At 37.8% G+C, this 15,577-nt stretch overlaps 1 long non-coding RNA gene across 2 annotated transcripts in view; it reads right to left on the bottom strand.

Moving 5' to 3' along the window:
* Nucleotides 1-235: 235 nt before the first annotated feature.
* The window catches only part of LOC105076875 (uncharacterized), a 125,385-nt gene continuing 110,043 nt past the window's right edge, over nt 236-15,577 (bottom strand). For both annotated transcript variants that reach the window (XR_836026.3, XR_012507611.1), the window contains exons 4-5: nt 10,035-10,303; nt 236-700 (exon numbers count right to left, since the gene is read on the bottom strand). This is a non-coding gene — a long non-coding RNA (uncharacterized LOC105076875). The remainder of the gene's footprint in view (nt 701-10,034; nt 10,304-15,577) is intronic.

The raw sequence follows: 15,577 nt of genomic DNA, 5'->3' as shown, positions 1-15,577 counted from the left end.
TTTCTCCTTGGATTTATAATATGATGAATAATATTAACCTCTCTCCTGATACAGAACCATTCTTGCATGTCTGGCATAAATCTCGTAAAGACAGAAATGATTCTGCAATTAACAGTTGGCTTCTATTTGCTAATGTTTTATTTTTTGTTGTAATATTTATAAGTGACCTTTTTCTGAAGATGTTTTGTGCAATATTTGCCTAGATTCATTATTTCATAAAGAGTGAGCAAAACAATGATACTATAATTCTATAATTTATTTATCAGTCAAGAATTCTATTTATTATTAGATAGAATAAATACTTCTATAAGGAGAAACTTTCCTTCATCAACTACATGGTTACACTGAGGTCTAGTTTATACTGAAAAGGCAGAATAAATGTTCCATGTATCATTTTTTAGAATAATGAGTTTGTTTCCCCGTATTCTCCAAGAACCAATGAGGTTTTTGTGGATTTCCTTCAGTCTGTCTATGAATTCATGAATTTTTTATGTTTTTGATGTTTTAACCATTGCCATTATTATCAAAACTCAAATTGTCCCGTTTTTGGCTGCTGGAAGTCTTCAGCGTGCTTTCAGAGTCTTTGGTGTCCCTGCTTTCTTGTGTGTCAAGGTTTCCAGATTCATCCTGCACAACTTGCCTTGTAGGCCTGAGCAGCCAGATCCTCACACTCCCCCTTGTAGGATCACTGGGTCTGGTCCTACAAAAAAAAAAGTCGTGAGCTTGCGCAAGGAGTTTGTGTTTATAATATGTTAATTACACAGTTACATATTGAGACAGATGAGAATAAAAACAAAGTCACTTCTCCAAAAGCATCATAGCAGATCAGAGAGAGGGCTGAACCAGAAATCAGAAGACCCAGGTTCTAGACTCAGCAGGACCACATCTGCCTCTGGGTCCATAGAAATAATTAGCCTTTATGAATTGTACACACTTACAAGATATTTAAGAGATACAATTGAGTGCACAAGTTGATTAGATATGAAGTGGGAAGGGAGCAGAAAGAATCAAGAGTGACATCCAGCTTCTAATTTTGAGTAACTGGATGGATGGTGGAATTACTGGAGAGAAAATAATAATGCCAGATTATTAGGATCAATTGAGATAATGTACATATTTAATTTACATGTAAATTAAACAAATTCTACAAAAGACATTAACATTAAGAAAATGATACATAATGTTCACTGAAAATATGGAATGTATGGAATAAATTGTAATTAACTAAAAATGGGAAGTCAAACGATAGTACAGTCTTATACCATGTGAGGTAAGTGGAAGAAAAATAAAATAATCTTATTGTTAACTTAAAAGAAATGTCAGGAATAGATAGAGGATTTGTAACAATTTTAAATTTTCTATATTCTTACTTATCCTGAGGTGCCATTGGTCTTCTTATCTAACTTACTCATTATTTGTTCTGGAACAATTGCATCACAGTAAGAGTAGATAAATGTAACCCTGGAGTACTGTAGATCACTGAAATGTTGGTTGCTTTAAACAAAAAGTATCAAATCAAGTCAGTTTCTAGATTGCTGTTCTCCTGGGCACTAGTTCATCCTTCAGAGCTGCCAAAGGGTCTTGTCACTCCCAAGCTTCTGTGACACGCAGGACTAATTGTTTCTAGCCCAAGGCATGGCATGTCCTACTTTTAAAGGCATCGAGACAAGCATCTTCTGAATTATCTGATCACTCTAATTCTTCTATGTTAATGGCACAATAATGGTGTTTTAAAGTCCTTTGTTTTATGTTAATAGTTCTCACTCACCTGCTGGGGTTTAATCAAGTACTCATTCTGCCCACAGATGATTCAAATTATTTCAGACCATCTGTCTTAGTTTCAGATGCATTTTTAAGCTATTCATATTTTGAATTTCTTTAAAGAGCATAAAAAGCATCTTGATCTTTGGTCCAAACCTCTCAACAGTCTAGATATATGAAGTTTTTCCAAATTCCCCCTGCCTTTAGCGACCTGGCCACCTTCAAAATCCTAGAGAATTCATATGAATGATTCCTTCATCACAGCTTCTGCTGCCTGCTATTGTTTGCAGTTTGAAACGGTTACCCTATCTTTCTAACTAGATTGAAAGCCTCTAAAGACGGAAACAACCAATACTTATTTTTATATCCCTTGTGCATAGCATAATACTCTGCATGTTTTAAAAAAAATGATCAAATCTTTGCTGATGATATAATAAGGTAAGATAGCACTGGGATTAAGAGAAGCGCCTCTGGAAGTAAGCTGCCTGGCGTGAAACGCCAGCTCTGCTTCCTCGGAGCTCCATGACTCTGGATAAGCCCTCTAACATTCCTGCTCCTCAGATTTCTCACCTGTTACACAGATGAGACTATACTGTACCTATCCACAGGAGTATTAGAAAAGGAAACAGGTTTATATGTCAAACATCTAGATCAGATTCTTACCATATACAAAGTAGCATATAAATGTTTGCTTGACAGGGATAATAATCTCTCTTTTGCTCTATTTAAATTTAGACCTTGATTTAGTCAATAATGTGATATCACTATATGTAATATACATTAAGCAGTGTTTCTTTCAACAAAAAAATAATCAGGAGCATCATCCTCACCTTAATTTTTCTAGAATTAGCTACAACTGCCCCCAAGACCTCTAGGAACAGACTAACATGAAGCTAGATTGGCAGGAGAGTCTGATTAGCTGCTTGGTGACATGCTGGATGATAAAGCAGGGGTGGACATTCGCCAGGTGAATACCATTTTAAACAAAGGACCCTAACCAATGTAGAGGCTCAATGTATCACTAATGTGCAGACCAAAGCAGTGCCGAGACACTACGCTGACAAACATGATAGTCTTTCAAATTCATCTCTGGTAGCACAATTAGTTGGGACTTCTGGGAGAGGGCAGATCAACATGATTATCTAGGAAAGAGAGGGGAAAAGGGAAAGGAAGAGAAGGGAAAGAATACAGAAGGGCAAAGAACGGTTAAAAAAAAAAAAGCAGGCACATGTGCACACATGAACACATGAACACATACACAAAACTATAAGCCATTACATTCATCTAAACTTTATATGCATTTTGGTGTTTGCCTTAAAGTGTTTTGGGTTTTTGTTTGTTTTTATTTGGGTTCATATCTATGAAATATTATACAAATACTATTGCAAAGAGGGTTTAAATGCTTCATTAGGCTATTTGTTTTTAAATCATTCCTTACTTTTAGAAATGAAGCTATTTAGAAGTGTTTTGTGCCTCAAAAAAAGTGCATCGGGAGATAGCTGGATATATAAACAGAAATATCTCTGGCCGCCCTTTTCATTGGCCATAAATAAAGTTGTTCTTCACTTGCTGGTTAAGGTCGCTTTAGAACTTGAAGCTATTTTCATCTCTGTGTGTCCCAGTGAAGACAGTAATTGTTTATTAAGTGTTTGGGACTGTATTGCAGCAAAGGGAGAAACGGCAGAAGAATTTTACAAACTAAAGGGATTTGTCACAAGCAGACAGGAAGGGGGAACACGTGCTTCTGAGCAAGCATGTTCTGAGCTTTCTAAAGGAGGCTGCCAGCTTAAAGAACACAGCAAGGGCGGGTCCCCAGAACAGTCACGTTGTCTGTGCCAGCTGACAGGCGCCCAGGCAGCATGTCCACCTTCTGAGTCCTCTGATGGAGAGTAATGGCAATTGTTGGTCTTCTTGAATGCAGGCCAGTGTGTTTTACATATAGAGGAGGTTTAGTTAAGAGATACTAAAGAAAGCAAAAACCAAAACTCACTGTGAGTGTAAAACATATAAAACATAGAATACCCATGTTACAAGAATACCATATTCCGATGAGTCGCATGGTAATGCAGGTAAGTACATAAATGGCTGAAGGGAAATTCACCAAATGTTAAGAGGTTATTTCTGTACAAAGGTGGAATTAAGATAATTTTGGTTTTCTTCTTTATACATGTCTGTATATTGTAGAAAGAACATATTATAAAAAGTGAATAATTACTTTAATGAATAACCTAGAGAATAAAGGAGATTAAGCTGTAATTAACCATAAAGTTAGGATCATTTCCCTATATTTAGATCTCAACAAAAGTCTTTGCCTCAGAATCCTTAAAATTCAAAGTTCTTACCAAGAAAAGAAAAAGGAAAAAGATAAAGCAAAATTCACTAAAAACCATATACCTTTTTAATAGAAAAACCTTTCTTCAGTGCCTTTTAAATTTATTAACAATTTTAGTCAGGTTCTAACTAGGCCAACAACTCTGTTCCTAAAGTACTTAGTAATAAAATATGACCAACAGCCAAGATTAACAATTGTGAAAATTTCCTATTTATTGGCACTGATTTGACATGAATTGAGTTGGATTTTTGAGAGAAAGGAGACAGAAGAAAAGTCTAATTCCCAAGGTAGATGAGAAAGATATTCAGCAAAAGACAGCTTTCCCATAAAATACTGTGCACTTACTGGAGGTGATAGAAGGTAAGACTTCTGGAGGAATGGCCCCCAAATAAGAAAATAATTAAATTAATATTTTAAATTAAAATTAAAATTAAAAATTAAAGTACCCTATGGCAATTTCTAACCTGAAAAATCATTAGGAGGTTAACAGCTTCATAAAGTTATCATTGACAAAACAGATTCCAGTCTTTCTGAATAGTTTACACTTTTTACAATAGAATCTCCCAGACTCTACGTAATTTCCAACTACATGTTGTAAGCATTTGGGAGCTTCTTTTAAAATACTGTTTTGTTGCTGCTGTGGCTGTTGTCTTTTGTTTTCTGGCCCAGTTTATATCAAATGTAAGTTAAATTAGTTCTTCAGTGGCTCTCAAAATGAGCTTTCTTCAAGGAAGAATGAGGGTAAGACCTAATCACATTCTCCTCATATTGCTGTGATAAGATTTATATTTAGACCAGGTATATTTTAAGTCTGAGTTTATCTAAAGTCGAATGTACATAGATTTAGCAGGCCATGATTCAACCCTGTGTGCCTTCATTTTGAATTTTTATTTACACCTTTCATTTTGCCTGTGAAATATCATAGTAGGAAAAAAGCCCAAGGCTCATACCAACAAAGGGAGGATGGTGAGGTTAGAAGATCCAGTTTGGCCGTCTTAGACCGGGGGGGTTGCTGGGGTGGGCCGGGTGCAGTCCCCAAAGGCAATAAAGGAGATGGTAAGGGGTCAAGCGGGTCTAGTAGTAGGAGAGAAGGGTCTGTCCAATGTCCGCCCCCACCCCTTACTCTTCTCAGAAAGCAGAATTTCCTCCATTTTTTGAGGGATTTTTAGATTATAAATTATGGCCTGGATTAAACTGTTGTTCTGCTAATCCTCCCAAGGATCACATTTTCTTTGAGAAACCAAGTAAAACTGAATGATTATGAAATTGCTATGAAATGTTGACTAGAAAAGCCTGTCCTAAGGTCTCTGAAGCATTTACTTTGTGAATTTACCCCAACACTGCTTTCACGTGTCCTTAGTGCTCTTTTCATTTATGCCATGAGTACAATGCCCACTTTGCTTACAGATGACCAACCTGAGGGTCTCATCACAGAAAGCTGTGTATACACGTGCCCCACACCCTGAGGAAGGTCCCTGCAGTCCCAGCCTCCTCTGTAGGGGGACGGCCAGCTGGGAAGTGGACACATCACCAAGTACTACACTACATCTGACCTGGTTTCCCTCCTTGTTTCAGATTTCAGGCATCTCTGTCTGGGTCTCAGTCTCTTTTAACTCACACTAGCACTTCAGCAGAACTGTTGTATCTTTAGAACACTTAAAATGTAGAGTTTTCAAGGTTTTTTTTTTTTTTTTAAGAACAGTATATATATTGGAATAGCTATATAGCTTCGCCCAGTAATAAATAACTCTTTGGGGGAAAAAAACGAGATGCTTAAGATGGATATTCCTGCAAAACTCCAGAATTACTGTGAAATCACATTTTTATCTACCATTTTTAGAGCCCATTTGATTTATCCCAGCTTGGCATATTAGAATAGACACGGGGATACAAACAGCCTGATAGTTAAAATTTTGTCTGCATATGAATCTCCTCTGGCTTCCTTCTCTGCCAGGAAAATTTTTCCTGTTGTCAGTCAACTGATCCTAATATCTTCTTGGAACAGAACAAACATTTTAAAGTGCAAAGCAAAAGTCCTCCCCCAGCCCTGGAGAGAGAACTTTTTTTTTCCCTTGAGCTGTTGATGTCTTTAAGAGAAATGACTTTAGTTGGTTCAGTCAGATGATAGAGGACACAGTTAGTTCCATATAAAGGAAAATGTTTGAATACCAGTACCGCTGATTTCAAGGAAGGGTTATTTGTATAATATTGTTTAAGAAGATAATCTGAGTCATAAATTGCTCAGCAGCTAAATTCCACTTAAGCAACAGCAGAAGACTAGTTATGTTGTAGTTTTGAATTTTGTATCTTTACTTTGGAAAAGTCCCGTATTAGTATGCATTTTGAAATATTTCATCAGCTTAGAAAGGAACTCAGTCCCCCTGACTATGGACTGCATTGCTTTAATTAACTGATCATTTCCAATCCTTTTTGGAGTTTTGGTCAGAATTAGTTACTCTGAACCCAAAGAAGAAAATGAAGACACAGCTTTACCTTAAACACTAGTAAAGGGTCTTGTTTTAAGGTAAATAAAGCAAGTCTTTTTAACACAGCCTTATGGTAACTGATCCAGAATCTTTCAGCTTATTTCAACTATTATCCCAGCACACATTATTTTAACTGTTGGCAAAACATAAATTGATAGAAAATAGTCACCAGGGAGAATCCTTAAAAACCAAACATAGTAGTGATAGTCACAAAAAAAGAGATTGAAATAAACAAACAAAAGAAAACTGTTAGAATTTCTATTAAGCTCTTCAATGATCTTGTATTTTAGAAAATGAAGTGTATGTTAGGGATGATTCATAGGCTGGATAGGAAAGTGGTGAGGAGCCAGGTGGAGGTAGAGAAAGAAACTCAGGGGACAGGAATATTGGGTAGAAAGAATAAATTCTTTTGAGCTTTTATAGTTTTTATTATCAATTTGAGCTAAAAGGAATAAAACATTTTGGATCAATTTAAATAAAGCAAGTGAAAGGTGCCCAAAATGAGAATACTGACATCAATCTATCTATAGAAAGAGATAAAAGAGATTTTAAGGAATTGACTTATCCAATTTAGGAGGTTAGAAAGTCTGAAGTCCACAAGGCAGGCCAGCAGCCTAGAAACTCAAGAGCTGATGTTGCAGTCTTGAACCCAAAATTTGCAACGCAGGCCAGCAGGTGGGAAACTTGGATAGTGTTTCTATGTTGCAATCTTGAGAGGAAGAATTGCTTTTTCCTCCAGAAACCTCCATCTTTGTTCTTATGATCTTCAACTAGTTAGATGAGGCCCACCCACATTATGGAGGATAATCTGCTTTATTCAAAATCAACTGATGGTAAATGTTAATCACATCTAAAGCTATTTTCATAACAACATCTAGACTGGTGTTTGACCAAATAACTGGGCACCATAACCTGGTCAAGTTTACACATCACAATAGCTTTAGAAACCAGCCTTAATTTTGTACATTTTAGTTTCTCATAGTGATTAGGAAGAAAAACATGACGTAGTTAGTGAAATGTTAAATAGTATATATATTTCTGAGAGCTTGGAGTTTGGTGTGCATCTGTGTGTCTGTGTGTTAAAGTTAGTGCCATATGCTCAGAACTATTAGTGTTTCTAACTTATACTTTCAAAACAAGTATATGCTACCACAGCATTTCTCCTGCAACTTTCCAAAGGAATGTAATCTATACATTTCAAACATACAGTTGAATATACCTTCAATAGTAACATTTAATAAAATTTCATTCCAGATTCTGAATCATATGGCTAATATTTTTGAGGGGGGATGTGCCTAAACGTAAAAGAAATAAATGGTCCATTTGGATACATGACTTCAGTAATCTAGACATTGATCTTTTGTCCTTTGTTTTAACATTAGCAAGATAAAAAAAATCTATGAGAAAGTTTATTCAAGCTATTTGCATCACTTTTCAAAAGTGCTTATATACTTCAAGTGGTTTGTTTTGTTTCATTTTATTTTTGGTTTTTACTTGTTTGCAGAGTGAATGATTTGGTTGGTTGAGTGATTGGTTGGTTGGTTTTTGGACTCAAATACTTTATTAGGACAAAAAAAGAACCTATGAATATAAATGGGAATTTAGAGAATTATTTTGAAGAAAATGATCATAGATTTTTAGTTGGTTTTATTGAAAGTACCATATCTTACTAAGTATAAACAATTTCACTAGCTTCTAAAAAATAATGTATTTTTCTAATATTTGCCTTTTTGAAGTTGGATAAATAGTATATAAAGGAAAACCATTAAGAGTAATCACAATACATATATTTAAGTAAGTCAGAGTATCTAATTTGCAATTTATGTAATGGAGATAAGTGGTTTAACAAAAATGGCACCAAAATATCAGAGTAATGGGTTTAAATCATTTAAATGATTAATAAAACTAATCACATTAGCAATTTAAACATCTATTTAACTTTGGTACATATATTCAAATCTCTTATAGGTATTCAGACTTATATCCATCCCTGTTGTAGTAAAAGCCAACAAAAAAGCATTGTCTTTCTTTGCTAGGTTTATAAACACTGGTTTCATTTGAAAATACAAAGAAATTTCTAGTGTTATCCTTAAGGATTATCTTATTCCTTCCATACTTTAACAGTCTTTTTTTTTAAAAGAAATTTCTCTATAGCTGCTTTAAAAATTAGCTCAAACTTAGAGGCTTAAAACAACACAAGTTTATTATCTTACAGTTCTGTAGGTAAGAAATCTGAAATAGATCTCACTCAGGCCTCCAATCCTTCAGGACACTCTAGGGGAGAATCTGTTCCTTGCCTTTTTCAGCTTTTACATTCCTTGGCTCAAGGCCCCACTCCTCCATCTCCGTTCAGCAGCATCAGGCCGAGATCTTCTCACGTGGCCATCTATGTGGGTCTCTTTCTGCCTCCCTCTTGCACTTACAAAGATGCATGTGATTAGATTGTTCCCATCTGGAGAATCAGGTCAACTGATGAGCAACCTTAATTCTATCCATAATTCCTGCTTACCGTGTAACCTATCTGCAAGTTCCAGGCTTTAGGACATGGACATCCTTGCGGGAGCCATTACTCTGCCCTGTAGGTTAATAATTCTTGCAGCTAGGTGATGGGCATATAGGGTTCGTTATACTAATCTATCAATTTTTATAGATTTTAACTTTTCCAAAATAAAAAGTTAAAACATAAGTTTAGGATCCTCTATAACCCAAGGAACCATGTCCAGAAAAGAAATCTAAATTCAGTTACAACCTCATTAGTATTCAGCCTTTTAGGAAATTTCCATATTTATTTCCAGTGAGCCATCTGAAAAAAGATACAATAATGCAACAATTTCGAAACTTTAAAGTATAAAAACATAGGCATACATTTTGCCTCCAGCAAACAGCCCTTCCTCAGATTTCATGCCAAAACAAAAGTTTAAAATAAGTTTAAAAAATACTTATTACAGATTCTTAGAACCTTTAAGTTTGGAGAACTCATATATCGTCTGGTCCAAGCACTCTGATACACGACTTTTCTGCCAAATGGTTATCCATACTTTGACTGAACGTCTCCAGATGGGGGGCTGGGGGGTGGTCATCCCCTGCAAAGTAGTCTGCTGGACTCCTGTGAGTACCAAGACTTTGTTCCACCTGTATGGCTTTGGAGAGTAAGTGTACTGCTGCTTCTACATAACAGTATACTGCTTCTACAAGGATTTGAGAGTAGCTCATACATCACCCTGAGGCTAAATACCTTTAGCTCCTCTAGACATTGGCAACCTGAAATTGCTAAAGAACGAAAGCTCCATCCCTGTGGAACTTTATATTGGAGGAAAATTTGTCTCTTTACATGAAAATTCCCCAACAACTCATTTAGCTGATAAACTGAATCACAATAGCGGGGGAAAATCTGGAGAGAATTTTACTGGTTCTATTCTCCAAAGCCATCCTCACACACTTTCTGGGATTCTTACCTTCCGTAGAAAGGATATTTCAACTGGGTGGTAACTATTTTTGTCCTGGGTTAGTCCTGGACGTAGCTGTCTGCACACCTGTGAGCCGTGAGCACAGATGATTGAACTAGGGAGATCAGAGGAGCTCAAAGTGATGCGATTGATCTGAAGGGCTTTCAACCTTCACTGAAGATCTTTCATTTAATAAGGGCCAGCTGAAGTTCTGCCTCTGTAACTTGAGAGGGGTGCTGATCTCTTCACCAGTTAGCAGATTTGAAAGCCAGTTTTACCTGAAAAATAAAATTTGACAGAAATTGCATGTTCCACTTTTCACTTTTCTAGTACCTCGCTTGACAAGATGTGCTGTGAAGCTTACAATAACAAAACTAAACAAGGGGCCATGGCTTTGAAGCTTTTAAAGCTTACTTAACACATTTTATTACTTCGGGAAAACTGTAGTGCTAATAAAACCTATAGGAGGACCAGAGCCATGCCATTAGATTTCATTAGATGATATGGACAGAGTCTAGACAGTGTCAAGGGCATGGAGGGAGTGGGGAAAGCACTGTAGAGGCCCAGCTGATAGGCAGGAGGCTCAGCTCTCACCACCTACAAGACAGTTAACTGCCTCAACTTCGGTCAGTCAGGGTCTCATCCTGTACAGCTGATTGAAAATAGAAACCAATAAAAAAAAAACCCTGGTTAAGACATTTTGCTCTCAAAGCTGTTCAGTGACTTTTCAGAACTGAGACCTTTCCTCTCCACTGGCTTGTTGTACACGTTTATTGACTCTGGGCGTAGTAGCTCCCGGTGCAAGTCTATCATTTATTCCATTCTCAGAAAGGACCACCTCTGTTCCCCCAAATCATACACTGACCAGGCCACTTGACTTGGTCACACACGACCCACGTGCCTGACCAGTTATTAGCCTTAGTTACGCAGGCCTTTAAACCAAGCTCTTGTGCTGTAAATGGCTAGCACGCTATCCTGCCATTTACCACTTCCTGGAGACATGGACCAGGAATACTTTCAGATTATGTGCAGCTTTTATTAACTTTTGCCTCTGTGGACAGGAATGCGTTGTGAGTCAAGAAGCATGAGTTCAACGTATACCACTCTCCTCACCCTGTCCCTATGTTTACACACAAGAAAAACCAGATTACTGACACAAGAGTTAGCGTTAGTCAGGATGATCTTTTAACACAGCACTTTATTTTTTCATACTTTGTGTTCCTCTCTTTTTAACTTGCTTCTAAACAGTCTTAGAAGCTTGTCTGGATAGACTCAACTAAAACTCCCTTATAACAAACTATTTGGCTGATGCAACTTAATTATTGCAAACTCAGAATAGCCCGAAAAGGCAACTGCCCCTGTTAATCACTGTCAAAGGGAAAGGTTAAAAGAACCTGAGAAAGAATAGATTATATGTATAATAAACTGAAACTAACACAACATTGTAAATCAACTATACTTCAATTAAAAAAATAAAGGAAAGCTTACATGTCAATCATTCTAAAACCAAAGGTAGTGTATTCGTTGTGTTGTTTAACAATAACAGGTCAACCAGCAAGTTAACTTGTTTATTTGGATTGGTATAAACGTTACAAATTAGTCATCTTGGCAGATATTCAGCAGTAGAATTATTAAAGATAGGCATTACATGAGGACTTCCTTAAGACTGTGTTTTGGTCAAGGGGGCATCTGGTTATATCTCCTTTAAAAAATATTTTCAAACAAAAATCCTATATACTATGCTGTAAGAAATAGGACACTAGGGCCTCTGTCACCCTCTCCTTACATCCCTCCAAAATCATAATTTTCAAATATCCTGGCCTTTCCAGTGGGTACAATTTCAAGCTGACTCAGGGGGTAGCGTGGCTTTCTCTCAATTGTTTTTTCACATCCACACAGATGTAAAGCAGCTCCACCGTCTGCCACGATTCACCAGGGTCTGCTCAGCTAGCTTATTCCTAACTCCGTTACATCCTCTCCCTCATCTTCTCTCTTCATTCACTCTCATTTTCACTCATTCTGTGTACGATTTTTGTGGGCTGCTTAAAATCCTCTATGTATATATATTTAATAAATAACTGACTGGATGCACAGAGGAATAGATTGACAAATTTGTCCTGCTTAAGACTGAACCTGAGCCCTTCTCTGTAATACAGCTTAGCGTTTAGTAACACGCACTCCTGGAGATCTTTCTAACCTCATCTCTTGACATTTTCCACCATATCCTTCACACACCAACACTGAAGCGGCTACAACTCTGTAAATATACCCGTTCTTCTTTAGGGCACATTTCTTAACCATCTGGGACTTGATATTCTCATCAGAAAAGTGGAATTATACCTTTTGGGGTGATTGTAAGGATTAAAAACATTAATTTATGAAAAGTTCTTAACATGGTGCCTGGCACAGAGTAACTGCATAGTACGTGCTAGTTGCTACTGTGATTGTTGTCATAGTGATGGTCATATTTTTCCCCAGATCCATGGTTTAGCACATTATTTTCCCCTTCTTCCTAAAATACTGCCTTGTCCACCTGCAAATTCTTATTTATTAACCCCTATAGGGTTAACCCCTGTAGGACAAGTTAGGGTCTTCCCTCTCTGTGCTTTAAAACATCTTTATAGGCATTTCTTATTTCACTGAACATGTTAATCTCTAATGATGTCTGATGCCTTCCCTTCCCCTCTAGATTGTTAAAGGTGGGGGTCATGTCTCATTAAGGATATTCCTGACACTTGGCACAGAGGAGATCATCAGTATTGATACAGGAGGAATGGAAGGAAGGAATGGGGGCGGGGGGAATGGAAGGCTAAGAAAGGAAAAGGGAAGGGAAGGAAGAAAGGAAAAAGAGGAAGAAAGGAGCAAGCAGATAAATGAATCCAGTCTTCTGGCAGCTGTCCTGTCCTCTATCACTCCTGGAAGATCCCCAGCAGTGATGCATTGATCTCATTTACAAATTCTGTCAGTGCACTGATTAACAGTTCCCAAGTTTATCACTCAGGGCATAAATAACTCTGGTTCTGCACGATATTAATTCGTTTGCAGTGACTAATTTGCCTCCTATTTGATGATAATGCCAACTATTGACTAAGGCAAAATCCCTCAGCTTGCCAACCAAAGGAAAAAAAAATCACTTATTCAGAAAATGGCTCACAGAGGAAAGAAGCAGCTGCTTTTGAAATTGACACAAATGAGCCAAAATTTGTTTCTTTACAAAAAAAAAGCTTATTGCGGTGATTCATTTAGCTCCAGTGGTGAGGTTTTGGTGAAGACAAGTGGAAAATGAAGGATAAGGGAGCACAGAGTAAGTAAGCATATTGATTTTCGTCATCATTTGCTTTCTCTCTGATGATGTTCCCCGTCTAGATGTTCTAAGTTATAGATGCAGGGGTCTTATTGATCTAGCCTGTTATACAGAGAAAGAAAATTCAGTCAGAAAAACAAAATTAATTGTAAACTGGAAACATTTTCTCATAAAGAGCAACAGTTTTTCTTATTTGACGTGACAAAGACCCTCTTTACAAACATCCTATTTTGGAGACGCTGTTCATTGGCAACAGAACTCATGAAGGTGAGGAAATTTTTCCCATTTTATGAACCAATAGTTCAAGCTCTGAAAATGCTATGAATATATAAGTTTTATCTGATAGCCTATCAGATGACCCTAATAGTAATAAAGGTTGCCAATTTTTTTCTATGGTGAAAAGATGTATGGTCACTAAAATGTAGACGAGGTTGCTTCACACACGTTCTCTTGCACGCGCGTGCACACACACACACACACACACACACGTTCTCTTGCCACCAGTGCAGGGAATGACCAAATGGAGACCACAAAGTCTTCTCTCTTCTTTCAACCCAGGTTCTTTCCCAACCCAATTTGCTGGTGGGACCCGCAAAGCTGGTGAATTCCACCCCTCGGAGCAGGCTCAGCTCTTCTCTCAGGAGCCCGTCGTACCTTCTCCTTTCTGCCCTCCACATCCTCTTCTCCAGACTACAAGCCAAGAAGCCTTCTATGGTTACTCCTTCTCCACTCTTATTCTCTATATCTTCACATTAACAGTTCTACTTTCTATCTGTATTTTGTTTGATCTCTATTCCTAACTCTTCTTGGCTCTCTTATGATTATTCTTGTGTCTTTTAACTCTTTCTCTCATACCCCCTCCCTTCCCTCTTTCTTACTCCCTAAATCCTACTGCAGGCAGGTGAGGTCTACCCCTTCCAGCCCATCCAACACACCAGTGCCATAGTATGTTTCCTAAGTCATAATTCAGAAATTCAAATTTCCTAACTCTTGTAAGCCTTTTGCAGTCTGGCCACACTGGCCTATCTTTTCAGCCACATCGCCCACCATTTGCACTTTTGAATACCACCAACCTCACCCAGACCTGCTCCCTCTCCAGTCTTCTCTAGATCAGTAACTGATATGATCAGCCAGCAAGTTACTCAAGTGACAAAATCTAGGGATTTTCTTTGAGTCCTCTCCTGTACCCCTGACATCTAGTCCACCACCAAGGCCTCTGACACTACTTCCATGATATTTGCCCACTCTTCTGTCCATTTGTACTACTGCCTACCCAAACCACCATCATCATTCAACCAGGCTACTCCAGGAGTTCCTCTGTGATCTCTCCTGCCTCTCCACAATCCAGCTCCCACACAGCATCTGAAGAGAGCTTTGTGAAAACAAAAATCAAATCACATCATGGCCCCTACTTCTGCCCTGTGTCATCTGGCTCGGGTGAACCTCTGTGACCCCAGCCTTTACCACTTCAGCTCCCACTGTGCACCAGCCATGCTGGCCTGCCTTATATTTTTCTTACATACACTTTCACCTGAAAGCCTTAGCCCTAGCTGCTCCTTCTGCCTGTGATGCCTTTCCGCCTAAACTCTGCATGGCCATTTATCTTTGTCATTGAGCTCTCAGCCTAAATGTCAGGATATTCTTTAATTATCCAATATAAAGTAGCTGCTAAGTCATGGTCATCACACCCTGCATAGAATTTATCTGATAGTTCTTTTGGTTTTTTGTTTGTATGCTTATTTTCACTTGTTCACTGCTAAACATCTAGAACAGTGCTTGGCTCTTGATAAGTATGTTTAATGAATGAACGAAACTTGCTTTCCCATCTCTACGCCCTGTCCACAACACTGGACAGTGTTCCTGACGGGGAATAATGGGACCAGCAACCAGAGGTGGACTGAGTAGCTATGGAGACAGTGAGGCTGAGGAAGAGGAGGAGAAAACAGCCTGACTAGAGGGGAGCATCTTTGTTGAGTTATAGTTACAAGACAAGGTCAACTAGGATCTTCAACATCAGATTCATAAAGTTTGAATCAAATATGATGTTCTAGAGGATTCTTCTTAAGCCAGGGGAAACAAAAACTATGCACTCCATGAAAGTCAATGATGTTGTTTTGGTCACTACTTATAAACTCAACACCTAGAACAGTACTTGACACACGTTGGATGCTCAATAAATAGTTGAAGACATAAATGAATGATAGAAGATGATATAATCTTTAGGATTCTTATTTAGAAATAGTTTAAA

This window comes from Camelus bactrianus, chromosome 6, assembly GCF_048773025.1.
Source record: "Camelus bactrianus isolate YW-2024 breed Bactrian camel chromosome 6, ASM4877302v1, whole genome shotgun sequence".
NCBI classification, from domain to species: domain Eukaryota; kingdom Metazoa; phylum Chordata; class Mammalia; order Artiodactyla; family Camelidae; genus Camelus; species Camelus bactrianus.
Note: the sequence above shows the minus strand (reverse complement) of the source record. Positions and strands in the feature narration are given on the sequence as shown.